This window comes from Crocuta crocuta, unplaced genomic scaffold, assembly GCF_008692635.1.
Source record: "Crocuta crocuta isolate KB4526 unplaced genomic scaffold, BGI_CrCroc_1.0 scaffold517, whole genome shotgun sequence".
NCBI classification, from domain to species: domain Eukaryota; kingdom Metazoa; phylum Chordata; class Mammalia; order Carnivora; family Hyaenidae; genus Crocuta; species Crocuta crocuta.
Genome location: NW_027529607.1, coordinates 186,916 through 203,276, shown reverse-complemented (window position 1 = coordinate 203,276; position 16,361 = coordinate 186,916). Strand labels below are relative to the sequence as shown.

General features: G+C 37.0%; 1 long non-coding RNA gene across 6 annotated transcripts in view; it reads left to right on the top strand.

The window, feature by feature from the left end:
* The window catches only part of LOC144229826 (uncharacterized), a 144,932-nt gene that overhangs the window by 606 nt on the left and 127,965 nt on the right, over window positions 1-16,361 (top strand). For 3 of the 6 annotated variants that reach the window (XR_013334616.1, XR_013334615.1, XR_013334612.1), the window contains 3 exons: window positions 610-701; window positions 1,124-1,201; window positions 1,985-2,510. This is a non-coding gene — a long non-coding RNA (uncharacterized LOC144229826). Of the gene's footprint in view, window positions 1-366; window positions 491-588; window positions 702-1,123; window positions 1,202-1,984; window positions 2,511-16,361 lie in introns of those variants that run through there. The other 3 variants (XR_013334611.1, XR_013334613.1, XR_013334614.1) reach the window with 3 other exon arrangements.

Here is a 16,361-nt window from a genome sequence, read left to right as displayed (position 1 = left end):
TGGCCTCGGGTCTCCCTGCGCCGCGCCCGGCCGGGTGCCACCGCGGCGCGCACAGGCTCTTTTCCGCTTGTTCTGACCTTTGGAGATCCCCTTCCCCGCCCCCGTTACAGACCCAGGCACCGATTCTTGCCCAGTCTGGGGCAAGACCGCGAGACCAGAAGAGCCGAGCTGCTGAGAACACGCGCAGGGGGGAGGGTGGGTAGGCGGGCAGGGGCCGAGCACACGCGGGGCCAGGGTATCTGCCTCTGCGGTTATCGGGGAATGAGCTCGCACACTTACGGTGCAAGGCGCCCTCCTCCCCGTCCTGGCGCACCGGCCTGTGAAAGCCCCGGCGGCGCCCCGAACCCCCCCACCCGCATCTCGCAGGATGCGCTTGAGGAGCCGCGAGTCCGCACCGCCGTGACGCGGGGGCGAAGCAGAGCATCTCTGTAGCCAGTTCTTGTGAAGTTAAAATACAGCGCGAACTCTTCAGGGTTAGAGTGGAATGAATGTGAGTTCTCCGAGAAAAAGATTTTTTTAAAGCTTATTTTTACACTAATTACTGGGCTGTAGGGGGACTGTTTGTTCACCAAAGCTGCCCCTGTTTAGTCTTCTTCTGCCACAATATAGGACGGTCCCTCGCGGCTTGCTGCTAATGAATGACACGAAAGTAACACCAACACAACCTTCGAGAAAAGGCGGACCGTTTCCCCAAGCCCGAGGTACGTTGTCATCTCTTCGTGATAGGGAAATAAGGCGAGCGAGCGTCCCCGGGCGTGCTTGCAGACTGAGGCACGCTCCTGTGACTCCCGAGAGTGCGTGCCGGCTGCCCTGCCCTTCCCCCACCCTCCCCCTCGGCCCCGGGCTCTTTCGTAGAGATGGGTCGTGCCTTTGAGCGGTTGGAAGGAAAGGATGCCAGCAAAAATGGCTAATCCTTTTTCAGCTGCAGTAAATTGACTGCTGGCCATAGCCACGAGAAAACCGCTGCAGTTAAAATGATTTTAGCATCACGTCCACTGCTGAGAATGGAGTGGCAGTTTATAAAAAGGACCTGTGGATCAATGAAAAGGAGATTATAGTGTATCTGAATATTAATAACGGCATTGCATCTGTACTTTCTACCCCTCCCCCCCCTTTTCTTTAGATCTGCAGGACTGAAATGAAATATTTTGAGCTCTTCCAGCTGAGTCATCAGAATCCTGGAGCATTTTTTAAAATGACGGTAATTTTCTAATGTTTTCATTTATACATATGGAAACACTTGTGCGTGCGCGCGCGTGTGCACGCGTGTTTGCGTGTGAGAGCCATGTGGCTGAATGACAATGCAGATCCTGAAACTGTTTGGAGAAGAGGGTTTGTGTTTTCAAAATGTAGATGAAGTTTGGGCGGACTTGGGGGCGTTCTCTGAGAGAGCTTCCAGAGGTGGAGATGAGAACGTGGAGAAATGGCCAGATTTGCCTGTAAATAATCACTACATCCACTGTAACACTTGAGCTGTTTTTTTTTTTTTTNCTGTTGTGTTTGAGCCAGGAACTCTCTCTGCAAACGTGGGTTACAGGCGTCTCCTAGCGGCGAAAGCAGCATAGGGCAAGCCAGAGAATTTTGCTTTGGAGCTCCTGTTCCGCAGGGTTCGCCTGTTGGGGGCTCTGCAGGATTTCTTGGGTCACAGAGGCCTGTGTCCTCGCCGGCGACGCCGGCCCGGGTCCTCTAGACGTCTCGCCTTTCGGACTTCTAGTCTCTAAGGCTCCCCGGGACCCTCAGGGTGATAGCGGGGTCTTCTGCCAGGGGGAACAGACCCGAGCCAGCCCGTCCTCTTGCGTCTAGGTAGCTCCAGCCAAGGGCAACTGCGAGAGCATTTTGTTCCGGGCAAGATTCAGATATTGGCATGAATAGCCTTTTCCGCCTCCTTATCCTGGAACCATGAAACAGCCCCACCCCGTCACCCACAAAACAAAAAGCCTTTTAAAAATGCCTCTTAATTCCTTTTTCTTTTATGTGCCCTTAGGTGGATCCCAGAAATTAATAAAGCCGTGATTAAGTAAATAAGAGCATCTGCGGTGGGGTTCTTCACGACCTCTTTGAAGTGCAGAATATCCTGTAATAAACTGTGTCTCTCTATCCCCCTTCCCCCCATTACTGGACCGGGAAGGGAGCAGGGATACCCATGGAGCACCTCCCTAGCCCTACCTCCAACACCACCCCCAGGAGAGCCAACTGGGCCAAAATCAATTGCATCCTAAATCAGAGTGGGAAGGTAGTAATTATTATTTTGAGGGGTATATCAAAATCCATCTTCATAAAAGTCCTGGTTGGTGTATGAGAGTGATGATGCACATTCGTGTATTTCATTGGCCTCTGAAATTGCAGCAGCAATTAGGGGGCGCTAAGGATCCCACAAATGCTTTTTATATACATAGTTAGAAACTTTGAACTAGGTAACAGGGTTGCTTTCTTCCTAACCCTTTTGTGGAAAAAGTGGGAGGGAAACAAGTTTGTTAACCAGCATTTGGATAAATGAGTGTTTGCAGTGATTTAACTTGACTTGAGAGCAATTTGTTTCTAAATCCTCTTATTATTGCTGTGTGCCCGGAGCTTTGAGAGATTTTTTTCTGTTAAAGAAATGGCAGAAAAAAATTTTTTAATTGTCAATAAGAAGTCTTTCAAATACCAGACGTGGCCAGGATTGAACTAGATGGTTCCTGGCATTTGTCATTCCCAGCAAGGAGAGTGCAGACAGCAATATGGACTGTGTGGCACCTCTTATGGGTATCCGTGAAATAGGTGTATTTATTTGTGGTCGTGTAACTTAACTTTAGAGGTGGGAAGTCAAGGCTTTGGAGCCGATGCCACAGGCACTGATAGTTTTGTTCATCTAGTTATAGAGAAAATGTTGACTAAGTTTCTAGAAAAGATTTATAGCATATTATAAGCATTTAGGTAACTCTTTAGTTACTGTGTTGTAATGCTCTCAACTGAACAGAGAACAAACCAATACATATTTTGGGGACTGGGAATGCTAGATCTTCCATTAAAGCATCACTTGATATTCAAAGTAGAAATGTTCTTCTCCATTTTGTTTAACCTGGTTAATATTGGTACGGCTTCCCATTTCAGTGTCTTTTCAGTTATCAGATAGGGCCAGCATTTTGTTAAACTCTAAACAGTGAATTAAAAGCACTGATGAGCTGAAGCAGGCCTTTAATGCAAAATGACAAATTGCACTTAAGCAATACATGAAGAAGAAAATGATTTATGGATTTTTACAATGGTCGGAGCAAATGAAAGCAACATGAATTATACATCCTAATGCTCACGGTATCATTTTCTAATAATACTGTTTCAGTTCAGATGCTACACTCTCATCCTTTCTATAAGAGATATTGATCAATAAGAGGTCCAGGAATATTTTAAAATTAGGCAATGGTGTCTGATACGGGTTCCAAATATATATATATATTTTTTTTTTCCCTGAGGATGGGGGGGGGGTGTGAACATTGAGCATACTGACATTCTGGTCAGCTCCTTCACATACTGTATCTTTGAGTGATAAATAGTCTTTTGGAAACGGATGTTTTGTTCCATACCTTCTTTCAGAATGCAAATAAATAGATCTAATTTAGAATGACACTCCTTATTATATCATGACCTCTTTCTTTGAAAATCAAAATGCATAACCTCATCTTACATTTTTCTTTCATTGCTTTGGATTTTGAAAATCTGATTTCTCAAAAATGTCTCTTACCTTCCACATATTTGTTTTATCCTATTTCTCCAGAACATTTTTAAATTCCTAAGTGTGTTAAAGACATATCAAAGTTAGTAAGAAGGTCATATGCCTTAATTTTATCTTGGCCTTAGTAGACAGAATAGGTCTTATGACCATCTTAAATTATAGTAAAAAAAAAAAATCAGATAAAACTTTATGTGATGCTTGTTTTTTGAATCTGGGGGAAAAAATCCAGTTACCCCTGTGTTATGACGAGTGACTGCTCATAGAGCTTTTATTTAACCATTTGTGGCTTATGTATTTTAGGGTGTGGGTAGAATTTTAAGCAAAGATAGTATCTTTACTGTATTACATATTCAACCACAGGAAACTTCTAATTACCCAGAAGCCTCTAGAGTCACATTATTAGGCCTAATCTTAATTGTCCAGGTTTATAAAAAAAAGAAAACGAAAAGAAAAAGAAAAAAAACTAATTACAGCTTCTGCTTTTGACAGCATTAATAATCACTCTTACTGAAAGTTTACTGAAATCAATGATATGATTAGGATTATAAATAAGAACTACAAGACATCACATTTAAAACGCCAACTGCTTTACTGACATGAATGCTGTGTGGGTTATACTGATGAGGCCCGAGGTAGAAAAGAAGGTTTAAACATTAAGGTCGATTCAAAACAATTTCAAAAATTAATTGCAAGCCCTGATTATCTGAGTAAGAAAAAGGGGACTTAGAATTCTGTTTTTTCTTTGCCAGTGTGTTTGCTCCTTATCTGACAGTGATACAGTCAGTGTAATGCTAGTGTTTGTTTGGCAAGTATAAATTGTTTTCTTAAGGGGAAACCCCTTGAGTTTATAAATACAGAATGAGATTATCCACATTTTGATTAGGGTTATAAGCCATGGCATTACTTTCTGAAGAGTTTGAAAACGTTACTGGAGACAGACACCATGTAAAGAATATCAAACATAACTTGAGAATTACATGAGTAATTAGTAATTGGAATTACAATAGTACACAGAGCAAATAGATACATCAATAAAAAGAAAGTGATCTATCTCAGTTTGACCACTAGTTAGTGTAATTGTTTGTGTTAGAAACTTGATTTTCGGGGCGCCTGGGTGGCTTAGTCGGTTAAGCGTCCGACTTTCGCTTGGGTCATGATCTCGCGGTTCGTGGGTTCGAGCCCCGAATCGGGCTCTGTGCTGACTGCCAGCTCAGAGCCTGGAGCCTGTTTCAGAATCTGTGACTCCCTCTCTCTCTGACCCTCCCCTCCTCACGCTGTCTCTCTCTCTCTCTCTCTCTCTCCTAGAAATAAATAAAAACATTTAAAAAAAAAAAAAAGAAACTTGATTTTCATGATGCCTCATTTAAGTGGAACTGGTAATGCTATACTGTAAGATTTTTTTATTTTATTACAGTTTTGATTTTTTTAAAAGTGAAACTGAGTAATTACATTTAAACAGCCAATGTATTTCCAGAATTCTTAATAAGTTAGCATAACCTCCCATATCTATAGGTATTATCATTTCAATATTATACGTAAAGATACTAAGGATGTTCAAATTTTAAGTAACTCACGAAATTAATACAAAAGTCAAATCCAGACCTCTTGATGCTCATGTTGAGGCTCACTTCTCTACAACATGTTTCTCTAGTTTCAGTTCGAAGGTAAAACAAAACAAAACAAAAGAACTAATTTAGAAGTGGGGTTCATCCAGATTTTGTACTGACAAGAGTACTAGTTTTATCATAGTCAGAATGGCCAGTATGTCAGTGAGGTGAGCCATGGAAATGTATTTAAGGAGGTGTTTTGTGTGTGTGAATGTGTGGCAGGGGCAGATGGCATTGTCAAGAAACCCAAACTTGAATATGTTTTTTTTAATTAGGATGAATAGATTATAACCAGCCATCTCTTTCTCATGCAGAAGGGCCCAACATGAAAATTGTAGGTTTTTATAATTAAAAATGGAAATTGATAAAACAAACTTGCCCAAAGGAAAGGCATTTCTGCCTCATCCAATCCTGAAAAGTACAATGTTGATCAGTGGCCCCAGAATTATTGTCTTGGTTTATCAGAGTTTGTTAAAAGTTAGAGGGGGAAATAAGTGTACTAATTTTATACAGTGCAAATATCTGTATTTATTTTGTGTATATTTCTGAACTGGTCTTTAAAAGAGAAATTCTGGTTGTTTTTTTTTTAAGAACATTTTCAACTATCACTTTATACAAACTTCTTCAATGTTGCTCAGTAAAGACTGTTTTAATTTGAAATTTCAAAGTTAAACAAATTTATTGGACAATCTTGTGTCTACAGAAAATGGAAAAGAAACAACTTTAAAACGATCTTAAATGCAGAAAGAAATAATCGAAGGAAGATGATTGTGGAATCTTCTATACCTACTATAAGCAAAATATATATTAGTATTTGGATAATAAGTACCTTACAGAGGAACAATATTGTATTTCTTTTAAAAGTGTACTTAGTGATCAGAGTATGCGCATTGGAGGCCCTACAGGGTAGGTCCTATATCTTCCTCATTTCTAAAGACACCCAACTATGGCAGGCAATGACACAGTCAATTATGAAGAACATAAATGAGAATTAAGGCAAATTGGGCTCAAATCCCTGCTTCTCAAAATATGTGAACTTAGGCACTCTACTCCTTTGAAACTCTGACAAAGTGTGTCATATATGCTGAACATTTCTTAAAATATGATGCTACATTGAGCTTGTTAGTCACTGTGAGTCTTAACTGAAATGTCATATGTAAAATTCTTGGCCTATAGTAGACGCTCAATAAATGTTAAATATTTCTATAGCCAGATGTTTTGAATGAGGTGTCCTTAAATAAGATAATTATTGAGAATAATTGGCACTGATTTTCTTAGTGGTTTTATTTCATTCATGAAACTCAAACTAAAGAATTTACTTTAAGGTGCAAAACAGTTTTACTCTGTTCCTATTTTATGGAAATTACAATATAATTTTGAAGATTGGATGCAAATAATGAATGAAGAAGACTAAAAAAATTTTAATTAGGCACCAAGACATAAAAATCAATAATGTCCTTTATTTCATAATCATGTTTTATTTTAAAACTTTTATTTACCTTTTTCCAGATAAGTTTACATTTTCTATAAGCTTTAATTTATATGATAATCCTGATATGTAGATAGATTTCTAAAATCATTTTGATAAGAACGTGGTTTTTTCGGTGTGAAAAATATTTTTTCTTATTTCTATATTTGTTGCAATTTTAGGATTAAAGTACACTTATATGATAGATTTGCTTATTTTTCTTCCAGTTCCTTGATGTACAGCCTTAATACCTACAATTCTGTTCATGCTGATGAGTACTAAAGTTCTCACAATTCAAACCGAATCAGTAAATATCACTGACAAAATAGAATGAGTTTATTAGAATGACCAATTCTGAGTGTCAACCCTCAATTGTATTTGACTTTCTCTTTAGCATTCTCCTCCTTGCAATTTTTCTGCCCTCCTCTTGCTGTTACTAGTATTCTCTTCAGTAGCTTCTTATAGTTTTAGAAGTAAAAACATATATTGGTTCTGGCATGATAGGAGTGCAGCCATAGGAATACTGACTGAAAGAATAGAAAAAAAAAAAATGTAAGGGCGCCTGGGTGGCTCAGTTGGTTAAACATCTGACTTCGGCTCAGGTCATGATCTTGTGGTTGGTGAGTTCAACCCCCACATCGAGGTGTGCACTGACAGCTCAGAGCCTGGAGCCTGCTTCAGATTCTGTGTCTCTCTCTCTCTACTCCTCTCCCACTCATGCTCTGTCTCTCTTTCTCTCCTTCTCTCAAAAATAAACATTAAAAAAATTAAAAAAGAAAAAATGTAAGTCATGGATATATTTTTTAAGGATTCACACTCACTTTGATAAATAAAGAATATGCATTAACAGGTCTGAAACTTCATTGAACAGTATGAAAATAAACCTATTAAAACATATAATGAGTATGAATGTTGAGTGGTTAGAGAGTAAAGAGAGGATTAGAGTAACACCAACTAGTTAAGCAAAGGTTTCTAGAAAAGGGCAGTTTTGTTACTATGTTAAAGACAGCTGTGATATGGGTTAGTAGAAAGATCTGTCTGAAGCAAGTGAGAAGGACTTGCACCGTGAGGAAGTGAAGTCAGTGACAGCAAAAAGCTTTTCTTATGGAGATCATAAAACAGCAAATTAATCTTTTCAATTATGGGACAATATCCTGACTTTGGACTCAGTTCCTTAAATCTCCAATGTCAGAGGCCTTAATTTTGTTTCATTAGATTTTCCCCTCCCCATCACCACCTGCAAGAACTTGGCCAAATTTAAGGTCAGCAGAGAAGGGTAAGATCCTCATTCAGCATTCATACCTGAGTAATGCTTTGGGTCTGATTTGGGCTAATAGCCAACTTCAGCCTTAGAATTATGATAAAACCTAATATTATTGCTTGTTCATTAGCATATATATTTTAGGACCTTGGCCGATGTTGCTAATCTAATGATGAACTGCTGATTGCTGATTTTCGCCAACCATTTTTTAACCTTGCCTAGTCAGACTACCTAAACATCTAATTTAACAAGAACATATTGTCATTCTGCTGAACAGGATAAGAGAGAAAAGTACTGCTTAAGCCCAAGGAACCTAACAAACATTCAGCTGAATGGTCACATTTTTGATGACATTGTTGGCTGCATAACCAGTACTTAATAAAGATGTGCTGGCTAAATAAATGACTGCTTGACCTTTTCACTTTCTGCTATTATTCATCTTAAAAGTTATTTCTAAGATATTTTACTCCATTCCACAATCTATGTTTTTAATAATCTGTGTTTGAAAAAGGTCTTTTTAAGTTGGTTATTGTTAAGAAAGCTAAGATGGAAAGCCCATGGTGCAAATGTGTTAAAAACAGTTTATCTCTGGGGCACCTGGGTGGCTCAGTTGATTAAGCGTCCGACTTAGACTCGGGTCATGATCTCACAGTTTGTGGGTTCGAGCCCCGCGTGGGGCTCTGTGCTGACAGCTAGCTCAGAGCCTGGAGCCTGCTTCAGATTCTGTGTCTCCCTCTCTCTCTGACCCTCCGCTGCTCATGCTGCCTCTCTCTTTCACTCTAAGAAATAAATAAAAACAATAAAATAAAAAAATAAAGTTTATCTCTTACTTTCCACTAATGCAATGCTTGTCTTCTCTCTCCAACTGCTACTTAAAAGTAATATGTCATTATGATTTTCTTTGTTTTCTAATTTTAATCTTATATATACTATATTGTATAAATATGAATAGAGTAAGCAAAAAAGCCAATATTGTGGATTGTTTTATTTCTGTTATAAGATCATGATGACAAGCTAAGAAGGAGTCCTCTGTGACTAGAATGTTAGGTGTTAAGGGCAAACATGGAGGGAGATGGGAAGACATTTGCTGCCTTCGGTAGAATCAGGAGATACTATAATTTAGAAGAGTATTTCAGAGTTAATTTCAAAGGCAATGTTGATTAACTTTGTAGACTCAAAGCAGTATACTGAATTTCAAGTCAGGGGGTACACTGTCTTGCTCCTAGCTTCTCATTTCTTCAATTTCCTTAAATGGTATTATGTCACTTCAAAAAAAAAAAAAAAGCTATTGATTGCATATCTATAATTACATCTGTATCTTCATATTTCCCAGTTTTTTTTCATTCCATAATGGACATTTATATTATGGTTTAGATATCATGGAGTTTGGATATAAATCTGTAATTAGGCTGAGAACTGCTTTGCACATGCAAGATTAAGAGTAATCCTGTGAGGTTTTTCACAGGCTAATAAAGTCAGGATTAGTTGACCAGAATGAAAGGTAAAGGTAAAGTATACATGGTAGGGGGGAAAAAGGGCATAGTAGTTAAAACTATGTTTTTGGTATAAGAAAATAAAAATGTATCAGTGAAACAGGGTAGACGACACAACTTCAGGTGATATAGAAGTTTGCTTGGTTTAAAATGGAGAAGTTTCATGTCTGTTGTGAAAAGAAAGGTTTAGCTTTTCATCTTTCATGATATACAGAAATGAATTCCCACTGGATTTGAGTGTTAATTAAAAAATATAAAACCGTGGGATAACTGGATCTATGGTAGCACCCGTAGACCAAAAACGAAGAAGGTAAACTGAGACAAGTGCCAATTACCAGAAACTAGGTTTATTCTGGAATAGCAGAAAAATTGCACAGGGAAGGCAAAATGTGGGAAGCTTTGACTGAGTCTGAGGGCCTGGGGAGGCTGCATGTATCGGGGAGGAGCCCAAAGAGCAGGGAGTCCAGCCAGAGTCCAAGCAGTGAGTTTATTGGTTTAAGAAGAGGGATGGATTCTTAGCAGATGTTCTTTGGCCAGGAGATCACTTTCAGTCTTCTGTAAATAGGGGATTTACGGGCAGTCTTCCAGTTCTTCAGTTTCATTTTCCTAAGAGTGCATGGGGGAGATTCTCTGTTTCAGAAGCTGCATTTTCCACGTTAGATGGAAATCCTTTCATGTATGGAATATTGACATCACTCCAGGTGCTTAGCATTGTGCGGTTCAGGTCCACTTCTGAAGGCAAGTAAACGAACTTCCCGAACAAAACGTGAGAGATAGCAGAAATTGTGCTCTTCCCACAAAGTGAGGCCCTCAAATGGTGAGCAGTAGCCCTCTCCTGGGAACCACTCCTAAAAGCCCCTGTTAACCGAAACCACGGATGGTGGCAACAGTTGGATTTTTCAGACCTCTCTTTATTGCAGTATGAGTTCCATTTTTTTAAAAAGTTATTTATTTATTTATAAAGAGAGAGCATGAGTGTGTGCACATGCAGAGAGAGGGAGGGAGAGACTCTGTCAGTGCAGAGCCCAACATGGACATGAACTCATGAACCCTGAGATCATGACCTGAGCAGAGATCAAGTGTCTGCCTTTAACTGACTCAACCACCAAGTGCCTCTCCATGGTGAGTTCCTTTTGACATTGATGTGGGAAGAGAGGAATTAAGATTGTTAGCCTTTCGATAATTTCCTCATTAACAGGATTTTAAAACTCCCCAGTTTTTAGTGTTGACATCCCAGAAACTCTAAAACACTTGTTTCAGTTAGAGAATCCTGAAATAATAACCTGCTTTTCACATTCCAAGTGGAGAGTATTTGTAACATGCATAGAGAGCTTTGACAATGTCTTCTGATTGGAAAACTAAGTTACTAGTTGTTTTATGGTTCTTACTGAAATTCACAGTAAAATTTATCTAAAAGGTTTCTGACTTTTTCAGTTATTTATGTTTTAGTATATCATTTCTTTTTTCAATAACTATTTTTCTAGAATTAAATGTATAAGATAACATTTATCTCTGAAAGGCAAAAAATGGGTAAATATCAACACAGAGCACATGATTTATTTATCTTAAAAATCAATTAATCTTTGTCATAATTCCTTTTAATAGCATACCCAAATTAATCTGGGATGGGAAAATTCATCTACAATTTTAAAATAAATGCCCCTTTAAAAAGCACCCTTCTTCCTTACCCTTGAAATTAGTAGCTTGGATTTAGCTGGCTTTCTCATAACTTATGTAACATTTTTTATGTTTAAAATAAGGACATGCATGGGACCATGAGATCTGATTCATAGATTGGCGATTATAACAAGAACTATTTATTTCTTAATAGTTAAAGAACTAAATTTTACATACGAAGAAGAATTTTTGATGTAAAGGCAGGAATGTTACTGACTTTATAGCTTTATTTCAACTTTAGTAATTGTGAGTAAAACAGATTAAAAGATAAAGGTCATAGCATTTAAGAACATTTTTTTAATATGATACTGTTCTCTTAAATTGCTGATGGTCACAGAGTCCCTGCTGATTTATATTGTGTTCAGCAACATTTGCAAATTTTTTTTTTTTTTAATCTGAGAAGAATGTTTTATGTTTCAGTGAATTATAGGTGGCAGTATACACAGCTAAATTCCATGTTTTATTGCAGGTAGATAGAAGATATCTCAGTTGGTTAACAGTTTCATATTAAAACTTACTGAGATTTTAACTCTCATTCTAAATCCCCTCCTTCCATTTTGTTAGTAATATAAGAACATCAAATAAACTCTCACAAATAAGAGAGTGCTCTTGAAAAGTATTTTAAATCTCAGGTTCATTCTGAAAGATACAAAGTACTTTTTGTAATGTTATTAGAGATACATTAGAAACTATAATATTCACTGACCAGTTGACTTAATATTAAGGTCAGAATTTAAAAGCGGAAAGCTTTCTTAGAATTACATATCAAGCCAGTGACAAGAGAATTTTTTATACTGTCTCTACATCTTCTGTTTTAAAAGTTACAAGCAAATGTGTTTTGACTGTTAAGTTGTAAAAATTCAATACTTTCTTGATTTACTATCTTGAGGTGTGATATCTATCTTTGAGAATAAGTACAAAATTGCTATTCTTTATGCCTCATATCCACTCCAAAAGCATTATATCCATGAGTATAATAAAATTATACATGATATAGAGAAAGAGAAAACTTTAGCTATAGTGTGTCATGTCATGGAGAATAAGAACCTTAGGCAGTACAGTGGTTTATTGACACTGTGCCTTCCAGAAATTTTCACAAGTGAATCCAAAGGTTTTAGGAAGGTTACTGAGAGACACATAGGGTTGGAAGATGGGACAGAGAGGGTGAAGGTGAGAGCCAAAGAGACAAGCAAGTCAAACTCTGGTGCCCTGCAATTTTCCTGTTGTTTTGTTTTACATATTGAATTTTGTAAAATAACCTCTTTCCCTTTTAAACTAAAATCATCTTATCTAATCCCAAATCTTCATGTTTAGAGCAGTTAATTGAGAATGGAGTAGATGCAAACACTTGCTGGGGGTCAAGTCAATAATTAGCAGTGTAGGGCTGACATTACTGAATACTACCACTACACTGCTAACCAGGTTAGCAGTATTTACTTTGTAAATGTGTTTTCTCCAGAGTAGCTTTTTCTTTTTTTAAGTTTATTTATTTTGAGAGAGAGAGAAAGAGAGGGAGAGGGAATCCCAAGCTGGTCTCGATCCCACAAACTGGGAGAAGATGATCTGAGCCAAAATCGAGTCAGATGCTTAACCGACTGAGCCACCCAGGAGCCCCTCCGGCATGGATCCTTTATGTTTGTTTGTTTGCTTGCTTGCTTTATTTGTCCCTTTCCCTACCTTAACTTGTGTATTCTTTTTAATGCAGCCAATTACTTTGCAAGTTTTGGCCTATATAGTAGTAGCTTGTAAATTTCAAATAGATACACTTGCTTGCAAATGTTCATATTAATGCTGGGCAATTGTTTTAGGATCATTTGGTTCTCTCAAGCTGATATTTAAGTATTATTAATCCTAATAAGAAGTAAGTAGACTTAGAGAAATTCAGAGAGAAACTATTTCTTCTTTTCTTTCTTTTCAAAGTCAGTAAGATAAGTTCTCAAAACTTGAATGTTTTTTAAGTACTTGCCAATGGAGCTTATTGTTTTTTGATAAGATATGGTTCTCTAGCATTTGGAAATATGAATACTCTTAAACATTTGGAGTTTAAATAGACATAGACCTGAAGAAATCCAAGAAGACTTTAGCTAAATGTATTGAGCTATGTTCATTTGAAAAACAAATTGAAGCCGTGAAAATGTTGGGAGACCAGCCCCAAATATCCTGTTTGGTCAGAGAAATGCAATGGGTCCCAGATTGTAGCCTCCCTATTTTAAATAATTTACTCCGTTGGACAGTTTTTGAATCAAATAGGATGTTAAGATGGGTATCTTTTCACCTGAAAGAAATATCATGGTTGGAGCCGCCAAATTCCTATGGAATACGTCTAAGATTTTTTTTATTATTATGTTAGTTGAGATCTCAATCTTTCCCACTACCCATGCCTATGTTTAATAAAAAAATAAACAGCACAGATATTGCAGTATGAATACAGCTCACTTGTTTTGCATGTGTGGTTATGGCCTAGGAAAAAATCATTTAGATTGTGCTTGCATGGACCTATGTGATAATCTAGACTTCAAGTTTATAAACTCAGGTTTATTAAATACAGGGCCCCCCAGTAGCTAATAACTTGTAATGCTTCATGTAACTTCAACTTAAATTAAAAAATGGAAAGAAATTTTGGTTGACTAATTCATTTATTCACGTAAGAAATACAGATTCAGCATATGTGCCAAGCAAGGTGTTTGGGATACATTAGTGAATAAAATAGACAAATGTCCTTGGCTTCATTTTAGAGTTTGTAAGTACAGACAATGACAGATGAATGTATTAAATAAATAAATCATCTAGCATGTTAGAAGATGAGTGCTATGGAGAACAGGAAAAGTTGAATAGGTTAAGAAGATCTTTTAATTTAAAATTGAGTACCTCTGAAATTTGTGAGGGTTATGGAACTCGGAGATGAGTTATTAGTAAATGACTACGGTTCCTTTGCCATGGGAAGAAAAAACAAACACAACCTAAGCTGTTCTTTTTTAAGATTTCCTTCAGGAGTTGCTTTAAAGTAGATTTCTCATTAGCCATTAAATTGAATGTTTTCCCACTAGACAATTTGCCCCAAACACTAAATTAGTGGGAGAACCACTAAAATAACTTTGTCATTCTAATGGCAATAAGACTTTTAAAGTTAAGATGTAAAGGGAAGTCTAGATATAGAGTAGGTTTCCTTTTTTTTCCCCCTTGGCAAAAACATAATGTAGGATTTAAGAATGTGTCAGTGGAGGCAAAACTGTGGTTTAAGATGTTGAATCTCCAGCAGGAGACCTTTGAAGAATTTCTTGGTTCCATTAACAAAATCCTTCTATTCCATGAGGAATAGTTAAACAATAATAAAAATACAGGTAAAAAAGAAAATGTAGTTACTGTCATTTCAACCAGTAAGTTACAGGTGGCAACTGATGACAAAAAGCTTTATCAAAAGTTGACTCGTCTAAGAGCCCACCTTCTCTGCCCTTTGCAAAAATACCATTCATATGCAAGCAGTGGTCTGAGAGCAAGTCATGTCTTCTGTGAATGCAAAAATTAGTGATTACAAAATGCTAACTTTTGTGTTATGCTCTGAAAGAGTTTCTCCTGCCTCAGTTTCCTAGTTTTATTTTAGAAGAATGCGTATCTCTCAAGCTTACTTATTTACTTTCTGCTAACTTTGTATATTTATTTGCTTACTTGTTTAAAAACGTGAAATGAAGTCCTGTATGTTTGGGACATTGTGCTATAGGTGCATACAAAAACATTTTCTGCTTTAAAAAAATCATATGAAAGACGGTAAGGTGATACGGCTAGTCTGAGTACATGATTTTATGGGCCATTGTTTAGTTCTTTCTAGTTTATAGCTGTATGTCATACAACTGTGTGTCATCCATTTGGTGACAGGGAAGATGTGCAGAGAAGCATCACTAGATTTGGAAGCAGAAAACCAGAAATCTCGATGAGTTCAGGTAAGTGCTACACATGTGATGGTGTACACAATGAAGACAAAGAGAAGAGGTTACATGTTGTTTAATAAGAATAAAAAAGAGGCACATTAATATATTTAATATGAAAGAGACATTTTTAATACATTTCAAAATGATTTCATTGCAGTGGCCCACATTCATAGAAAGTTATAACAAATTACATTAATGATAACGATTCTTTGTATTTCTATATTTAAGAAGTTTATGAAGTCCTTGATTAGCTATTTTTTTAAAAAAAGTTTATTTATTTATTTTGATAGAAAGTGAAAGAGGGAGGGAGAGAGAGAGACAGAGAGAGAGAATCCCAATCAGGCCCTATACTGTCAGTGCAGAGCCTGACACGGGGCTCAACCTCATGAACCGTGGGGTCATGACCTGAGCTGAAGTCAAAAGTCATATGCCTAACTGACTGAGCCACAAGGAGCTCCCTTGATGAGCTATTTTTCAGGTTCTTTTGTAAAGAAAATTATTTTGTGTGGACTATCTTATTTTTAGAATGTGATGAATAAATTACACCATTACAGATTGATATTTAATCTATATTTTTGAAAAAGATACTCCATAAATATTGAGCTTACTGATTTGCCACACCTGTTATGCAGCAGACCTATTATTTCTATAAAGACTCTCCTATATTTTATGAATTTACAGTGCAATTAATGAATATATTTATAATCCTAAATGTTGAAAGAATCACGTTTAAATCATTCTTGCATTTACATGCAAGGAACTCGGTGAAGTATACTGTATATAGAATTATCTTGTACATACTGACTTGTGGATATCAACAATTTCATCATGTGAAATTGGATATGTATATTTTAGTTTCTATAGAACAATTTTTAAATTTCATATAATATCTTTCTGGTAGAAATGTGAGTAATTTAGAAGCACAAAGCTACCTATTTAATTAGCCTACTTGTATCCACAGAAGAATCTTTAGTTGTAAAAAGTCAGAGGAAGTTTACCTTTAGTTAATTGAGTCAGGGGATTTTTTTACCTTTTTACATTTCTCCCCACTCATTTGATCTAGATTTATTCACTCTAAATGACTCACTAAAAAATTTCAGACTATATACTTTTGTCTAAGTACTATTTTCTTGAAGCCTCTCTATGGTCAAATGTCGGGTCAATATCAATCATATTTTGATACCAAGAAAGCATGAATATGTTTTTACGATAAAGCA